The sequence below is a fragment of the Coloeus monedula genome, assembly GCF_965178545.1.
Source record: "Coloeus monedula genome assembly, chromosome: 1".
In the NCBI taxonomy this organism is placed as follows: Eukaryota; Metazoa; Chordata; class Aves; order Passeriformes; family Corvidae; genus Coloeus; species Coloeus monedula.
This window is the reverse complement of record NC_138781.1, coordinates 115,018,361-115,027,397: the sequence shown is the minus strand read 5'-3', so window position 1 is coordinate 115,027,397 and position 9,037 is coordinate 115,018,361.

Sequence of the window (9,037 nt, the reverse complement as noted above, 5' to 3'; positions counted from 1 at the left end):
TATACTCGGCCCTTCAAGGTGTCTCTGCCTCCCTCTGAGGGAAGAACTGAAGATGCTGTATAACAGAGTGTCTTTCCCCACCCCAAAATCCTGGGCTGGTCTCACCTGAAACGCTTGACAACATCATTATTGCTTGCAGGTAAAAGCTAGGAGACACACCTAAATTCTTATTGCACTGAAACCCTTTGTTGGATACGAGAAGGTACATTTTAAAAACAGAAGGCAAGCTTTGCTGAGAAGATACCGAGTGATTTATAAATTACTCACAACATAAGGAATCATTAAAATGGTAACTTATCATTGCTTTGGGTGCAACTTCCAGTTTTATCTTTGCACCTTATATAATAGAAGAACTTAATGAATATTACCATAAAGAATATGGACTTTAAGAAATTATTCGTTTAAATTAGAAGTCCATTTGTTTACTTCCAGGCACAAAGAAGTCAGTTCCATGCACCTTGTTCACAGAAGGGAAGCAGTCAAAGCAGAATGGGGTTGTCGCTAAACAGGTATCATATTAATTTTGGGGAAAAAATAGTGCTTTATTCATGAGGCCGCAAGAATATCTGAAGTAGAGGAAGAAGATTTTCTGCCTTTACCATCTGCAAAGCCTCCTCATGCCATACTTCTCCCTTCCAATGGGCTGTGCTCTTGCTGACACAGTGGAGAGGGAGAATGCCAGATAAACTGGAGAGCTGCTCAAAACAACAGGTAGTGGAGGGGAGAGAGGATGTTCTGCACAGCTCTCTCGTGGCCTCATTTTGGATGGCAGGAGCACAGTTTTGTGTGGGACAAAGAAATCAAAGGGGATTCCCCACTTTGCTCTCTGTTGTGCAGCAGAGGTGTTATAAGCGCCTCCTTTTGTCTTTGGGACACCTGAACCACTCCTTAATGGACAAGAAAAAGTCAGAGTGACCGTCTGCTCTTCCACTGAAGCTGGGAGGGGGGTGCACACTTTGCCCCTGAAAGTGCATCACCACTGGTGTGCTTCTGAGCCTGCTGAGCCCTCCATGGTGCTTGGCATCTCCCAGGGCTTGGCTTGAGCTGGGAAAAGAGGGCTCAGCACCTCTGTGGCTGCTCAGCCCCTGCCAGGGTGAGGTCCCGTGCTCCTGCTGGGTAAGCAGCTTTGCAGCACGCTGCGTCCCTGTGTCACTTAGCATGGGTACTTTGCTGTCTTGCAGCTGGCTGGGGCTGCCAAAGCCAGTCGTGCATGTCCCCATGGTCACTCAGCTCTTGGTGCTGAGCTCAACATGCCCAGCAGTGAGTCAGTGAGGCAGACTGGGACAGGCTGTGTTAAATGGATCATATCTGGATTTTCTCTTTTCTGGGAAATTCTCAACAATCTGAAATTTGATTTTGGATTAAGTAAAAAGTTAATTGTTTTACATATAAAATATGCATATTCCTTTATGAACCCAATTATCTTATTTCAGAACTTTTGCTTAATCATATAAATCATCATTTAAAAAAAAAGTCAATTTAAAAACACTTTTTGTTTTAGATTTTTCAATTGTTCTTTTTGGATGGAATTTTTTTTTTGTTTGCAGAATTGAAACATTATTTTTGTATTTTTTATTCTTTCACATCAGACTGATAGCCAAGAAACACTGACAGTATGTATCACTCAAAACTGCTCCTGACAATGCTGAAATTCTATTTTGACCACTGAATAGAAGAAGTTATTTCTTGCAAATGTAAAATAGGCATGTTCTTTTACAGACCAAAATATCCCTTGCTGTGTCAATTTTTTTTTATTAGAAGACAATTTGAAAAAGATGATGAAATGCCTCAAACAACTATAATAGCCTCAGCAGAAGTGCAAACAGAAGTACCAGCTGTTACCACTGCCTCTTTCTGTGCCATACCTCATTATGAAGAGTACACGTGGACATATGAGAAAAGATAAATAAGAACAATTCTTCAGTGGGAAAACTTGTCATGAAATTTCAAATAGGATTTCCAAACAAATGCTCAAAAAATACAGTTTGCACATTTACAATGTTTAAAAATGAGTTTATTCTAAGTTAAAATGACTAAAAAATTGATGCAGCTTGAAGAAGAAATCCTAATCTGCTGACTTTACCCTTTTGGAATATGGGAGTTAATAAAACAGTACCATTGGCATCCACCTAACAGTCATTTTGTGCTCTTGGTGCTTTTCTCTCCTTTATATTCTGGATGAATGTTTTTGTGCTTTTTTCTCTTACAACTATTAGCACCTTACAAAACAGTAGAGGAAGGGGCCATGGATCATTTTGGAAACAGAGCTACATAATTTAAAATATAATTGGCATATAATGCAGTTAAAACTTTTATTTCCATGGAAAGATTTTTTAAATATTTTTTTGGCATCCAAAAATTCGACCAGTGACCTACTGATATTACAGAGCTAGCTAAGAGTCCACATCCTAGCGACTCCCATTTGCAGGAATTATCTGATGTATTTGAGTGCTTCTGAAAGCACCCTTTCTCTATAGTAGTGGTCTTGTTACTTTTAAAACACAGTTATTGAGTCAGTTTTTTAAAATGGGTCTCCAGTAGTGCAAAAGCCCAAGCCTGCAGCTGATTTCAAACCTGCTTCATCCATATTTGATGCAGTCTACTTTCAGACAAATATATACATATACACACATTTCTGTCAACTTTCTGAACATCTCACAGGAAAATATTTGGTTCTCCACCCCTCCCTGGCACAGCCCCTCTTGTGAGGTTTGGAGAGGAGGCTTTTGATCCAGGTCAGCAATGAGCAATTTCCCCCTCGAGGGTCTCGTATCTACATGAGATAATAATGAACACACACCCTAATACTGCACTCTCAAATTAACCTTCCTGTGTGGGAAGTCAAAAACCCCAACAACAGAAACAATTAAACTTTTCTGCTCTAGCTTTACCTTCTTGATGAAAGGAAGCATGTTTACCCAGCAGTTACCTAGGGAATCTGTCATACTTAAGTTAACAAAGACCTCAATTCTGAAAGAGAAATCCAGCCTAAATCCCGGACTATCTGTTTTCTGGCAAACACCCAGGAATACGGATTTAAATTATATTAGCAGTGTTATATTCAGACATATATGGAAGACTACAAAATAGATTTTCTGTAATAGAAGGGGAAGGCAAATGGGAAATGCCATGAGCTCAGTCAAAGCAGTGTGTGATGAGGTTGGTAAGATTTACCTTGTTTTAATATGAAGAACCCAAGGCACAGCAAGATGCAGTGAATTGTGTAAAATACCTCAGCAAAGCAGGGACAGGACTCTGTCTCACCTGGTGCACTTGAAGATAACTTATGAGTGGCATATGGCAAAGCACTCACCTCTGATATACCTTATTTTACATTTATAGAGCTGAAGCTCCTGGGACTTGTTTTACAGGTAAGGCACACAGACACACTTTGCCATGCTTATTATACACAGGTTTCTGTTTCATCATATACTTATGTTTTGATATATTTTGAGAATCTCACTTAAATGTCGGCAGGACCACTGTGTTTTGCTGATAAAACTTTTATGCAGTATGGGCTTCTCCTGCTAACATTATTTCAGATTGCTAAGCATATGTAGCAGTCCAAAAGAATTTCTCTCATTATATTATCAACCATCTGTCTGGGTATGAAATTGAATGTTAAAATTTGATTTTCACAGAATCATGCCAAAGGCAATTTTCAGTTTCCTCAGAAGAGATGATTTTTGGAGCCTATTCATTCAGCTTACTGCTGCTAGTGACAGTTGTTAATAATAATCATGATGATAAAAATGTCATTTCTGAGTTGCTGAAAATGTGTGGGGCAAACCTAGAAATATAATCAGAAAGACAGCCTTGCAACTAAACTAGAAAATGTATATAAGAAAAAAGTGTGCAGAAATAAGAATGATTAGAGCAATGCAATCATGATTGCATTGCTCTGAGATTATGCCTGTCATCTCTGTCAAACCTTTGGATTCAACAGCAGCAGACAAATATTTGGATTCATAAGAGCCCTGAGTCACAGTCATCTGCTACTTTTTCAAGCAATTAGCATCTCCTGGCTGCCTTCTTATTCTCCCATTTTGGGGCACAATCTTCCTTTTATTTTTAATGAACAGCTAGTGAGTTTCATCTGCTGAAGCCAAGTTCAGTGGCTCAGGGGTTTGCAGTAGGGTCTAGGCTTACATGCAGGTTAAGGATGCCTGAATGAGTTACTGCCACAGGTCCCCCTAAGTGATGAGTCCCACCACTGAAAGACAATCTTGTCATCTCTCTGCTATTACAATCATGGGAGTACTTCCCAGCTCCTGGGCCTGACTGCGCAGCCCAGGATCTCTCCAAGGCCTATGTCCAAACCATGCTACTCCCTTAAGTTTTTTGTGTAAGGCAGGTCTGCAGTGACGGAGCACAGACTTCTGGTGTAAAATAGAACAGTCACTGGCATGGCAGCATCTGGGAGGTGATATCAGAGAATACACGATGTGCTGACCAGAGAAGTTCTTCAGAGGTCTTCAGGTGCCATGTTGGAAAGTCAAGAAACTCTTTGGAGACTGTGGCCCTCCCCATCTCTCTCAAACGCCAAAGTTGTCCTCTGTCATTCATTATTATCTCCTAAAAAGGAAGACGTAATTGAGAAGGCAGAATTCACTTACTACTGAAATTGTCCTAAGCTTCCTCACTTTCTTTACCTCTTAGAGGAAAAGAGGCTAAGCAGATCTTTTTTTCGTTCCTTGAGTTTACTTAGCCTATCTTTGGTGCCTAGAAAGGAAGAATGGAAGACAGGGTAATAGACATCAAAAAGGCTCTGGAAAGCAGCAGCAATCCAGGAGCAGTAAAGATCAACAAGATATTTGCTTAGGTAGTGAGTTTCATATGTAGTGGCCAATCTCACAAATTATTCCTTTAAAGATGGGGATGATGATCACCTTCATTTCGTTTTCTAGGTTTTACTGCTGATGGATTACTACTTGTTTTAAGAAACCAAATGCAGCATCTCCCATTCCCTCCAGCAAGATCTAAGGGTGCTTGGCCTTGGCTTTGTAGCTACCTGGGTCTCCAAAGCAGTAGACACAGTTGTCTGATTTCTGTTATTTGTCCAGACTAGATTTTGCTTTTGTTTCTGGTGAAAGAGTATCGGTTTGTGGGGAATGGACTCTGCCTTGATCTTATCTCACTTTCACCAGAGAGAGCAACAGACAGGATCAGGATCATTGCTCTGAGCAGGATGCAGAAGTGCTGCAGATAGGTGAAGGCAATGGCCTCCTGGTACAGAGAGAAATTCTGAATGCATCCAAGATGAACAAAGTTTGGCCTAACTGTTACTTGAAAGTCAAAAAAAAGAAAGGAGATGTTCAGAAACTTCTGCAGTTTTTACTCAATTATCACAGAAAATAAAAATCCTAGAAACTTATGGTTCGTATTAATGAAAGGTGAACATCTTGTATTCCTGGTGGGATTAGCAAAGTCATAATGAATTAATGCCTTCACAGGCTTTGGCCTGTGATGGTGATTTTAGAGCTGATTTTCTTGAAGATGTTTAGGTATGAAGGGAAGCATCCTTGGAGAGGGGAACTGAAACCAAAGGAGAAGAATACTCCTTGCTGACTTGAGGGAGAAAATGGTCTTAGTACAGGAAAGTTAGACAGGTCAGTGGCAGGGCCAGTGTGCTGCTTTGCTGCAGGTTGCTCGTATGTGCGATGCTGCATGTAAGAACATAGCTGCCTGTATCGTGGTCTGCTTTCTCCTAGTTTGCTAAATAAAGAAATAAAACCAAAACCTTCTGATACAATAAGAGAGAGGAAACCTGTTCAGTTCAGACAGTAAGCAAAGCTCATGTGAGTGCAAAATAAATGGTTTATATTACTGCTTTTAAAATACAATGTTTAAAACATCACTTGCAACACATAATTAACTTTCTTCTTGTTAAAGAAAGACATTGATCTAACAATTTTATATGAAGGGCAGTCAATTTATTAATGTACCTCAGCTGATATTTTGCCTGTCTCACTTTGGGTATGGGTGAAATTGGTGTACTTCCCTGTGCTGTGCCAATGTCTTGACAGCACTTTGAATATAATCCATTGCAAATTTCTATTTGGGTGTGGGGTTGGAGACAAAGAACCACACTCACAATTCAGGAGCAAAGGGAACACTGTTATTTGACTTCACAAGCACTGGAGAGCAATCAGTCTCTTCCCTTAAAACACATGAAAAAGTAAAAAATAGTTTCATAAAAAAAGGATATGAAGAAACCCCAACATGCTTCTGGAATTATTTCATAAAACACGTTACTTCATTAAAAGCTATTGGAAAGTTGTTCTTTGCAGTACCTGTGACATACATATTGGCAGCTAGATAAATAATGAAAGATCATCAGAATTGAAGAGACTGTAATGTTAGTTGAAACACTCATCTGAAACCATAAACAATCTACTATTTATATTGCAAATATTTTAATGTTATTATATCTTTAATTATTTATTTCAGTTTTTGAATCATCAGTGTTAAGTGAAAGATAATTAGTGGTATCTGATTACATTTCTGGAATTTCAATAATGCCAAAAGATTACATTATATCTCCAGAGGTTAAAAAAAATCCAAGCAACCAAAAACCCAATCCAAAACCAAAAAACCCAGTGAAGTACATGCGAGGGAAGTTAAGATTAGTTTGGGGAAGAGTAGGATGAATAAAGCAATGTGGATAGATAAAACTCTGGCATAATGTTTGAAATATGTTCTATATTTTACGATTTAGACCAAGTTTTTCAGTGCCTAATGAGTAAAACATTAATATTAATTTGGAAATTTTGCTTTTACAGTTTATTTTTTTTAACTAAAAATAAATTAGAAATCTCAAGAGTTATCCTGCTTACAGATAAAGAAGAGAACTTCTGTGCTGGGACAAAGAGCAGTTATAATACTAGATTTAAGGGTGAAAGTGCCAAGAAAGTATAGATCAAGGAGGATAGCAACAATATGGAGGTACCCAGGACCAATTTTGTGACAGGCAGAGGCTGAACTTCAAGCAAAATCTCTTACCAGGTAACAGAATCATGAAGTCACATCCAAGCGTCTAAGTGGCATGACATTGAAATATGTCAAGCACCACCAGACTAGTGCTGCTAAAATCAGGCCTGCTAATTAGAAAATCCTGTTGGGTAACAGCATCACAGCATCACTTCAAAAGAAGATGATTTCGAGTCTAATTTCAGCAGTTAGTGAAAAATCCCAAACAAGCACAACAAACCGACAACCAGAAAATCTTGGCTTGTAAAGCTGAAGCATGAACTCTTATACTTATGGCAGTTAAAGGTGAATTTGATTTAAATGGTAAAAAGTTAGGTATCAGTTTCAAAACATTTGGCTTCAGGTAAGCAAGTGGAAGAGCAGAAGCATGTCTGGGCATAGTGGGAAAAGCTATAAAACTGTGTCTGGAACCCTTCTTCACTCTTCTGGTGTTCCTCCCTCAGCTGACTTGCTAACTCTTTGTAGATGATAAGAAGATAACAGCAAGGATAAAGTCTGCATATAATCTTGAGAACTTCAAAGTTCATGACAGGAAAATTCAGATTTTTTAGATAAATATTCACAGATATATATTTATGTATTTATATTTCAAGTTCATGTTCAGGCCCCAAATGAGGCAGGAATGTATGTCTAAACTAACATAAACAAACTCACCATCTCTAAATATATTATATTAAAGCATCCATGGATTTGAAACGCTGAGCAATGTTGTGTTTTTATTTGGTCTTAATGCTTTCAGTACCCAAAAGCAAGTAAACTCCTGCAGCATAGTGCTCTTATCCTGCTTTTACTTTCAACTTTTTTCCACTCTGGCCAAGAGACATCTCATTCCCATCTTTGTTCAAGCAAAGTCCTTTTTTCTGGACAGCTCTGTTATCTCTGGTACTATGATGTGTTTCCTTCCCCCTGAAAACTGCTAAGCAGGATGGGCAGATGAGAGACAGGCAGAAAGACAGATAGGCCTGCTCTTAGTCCAGCTCTCACTGCAGTGGAGCTAGAGGAGGGGTTGCAGGAGTCTTGCTGGCTGGATGCTTCTCGCAATGCCTTCAAACGTGTTGCAAGGAGAGTTAATCCCTTAACGTCGCCTCCTTCCTGAGAAGAAGGACAGATGAGAGAAAGGAAAGCAGTGCCTTTCCTTCTAGCCCTTAGAGCCTGTACTCTAATTAATGGGTATGCCTGGTGATTAGAGAAGTCCCAGTGCAGCCTTTTTATAGCAATGACCAGGTATTTGTAGATGCTGCTGCAGGGCATGGTCAGCAATCTTCATCTGCTGCCTTTGCTGAGGCTCAGGGAGCACTTGCGCTTCCACAGCACTAACAAACCAGCTCTCATGGCAGTACTGGGGAGTGTGATCGTTTCTCTTCAACTGACTTTATAGTCTAGGTATGTGAGCTACAAGCAAAACATGCAGTTTCTTGTCTAATCTGACTGCTCAGGCAGTGATTGCTGTGTGAATTGCATGACTAATAGCACAAAGATATTCTTGATCCAGCCTTAATCAAGTATGAACTGGGTCCCTGAAGAAGTAGCCATTTGCTTGGATGTTTTTACCATTTTAGTCATCATGACATTGATAATGACTTCAGGTGGTGCCCTGCCCCTCCAAATTATTTTGGTGCATGGACGCCCATGTCTTTTTTTCAAGGCATATCTTTGTGGTGCAGCCTGCATCTGGGTGTTAAGGCACAACGAGAAAGGGGAAATCATAGGGTTCAGCAATCATCATTGCTGTATTGCCATTGGCAACAGTAACCAGTAAGGTTAATATCACCTCTCTAACACAGTGCTTTGTTAAAAATTAGTAATTAGACATGAAAGTCACTAAGTAAAATAAAAATATTTTAAGAGGTCAGATTTTTTTAATAATTTTCTGTGTGAAAAAGCCAAAGTGACAGGCTTAAGCCTGGAATATGTATTTTAATATTTTCCATAATATAATACTTCTCTTTTATATTTTATTTACATAACATATTACACATCAACTTCTTTAGTGCAGTGGCATTGTTATTTTCTGGTTTTATATCAGCACTGGTAATGTCAGCATCTG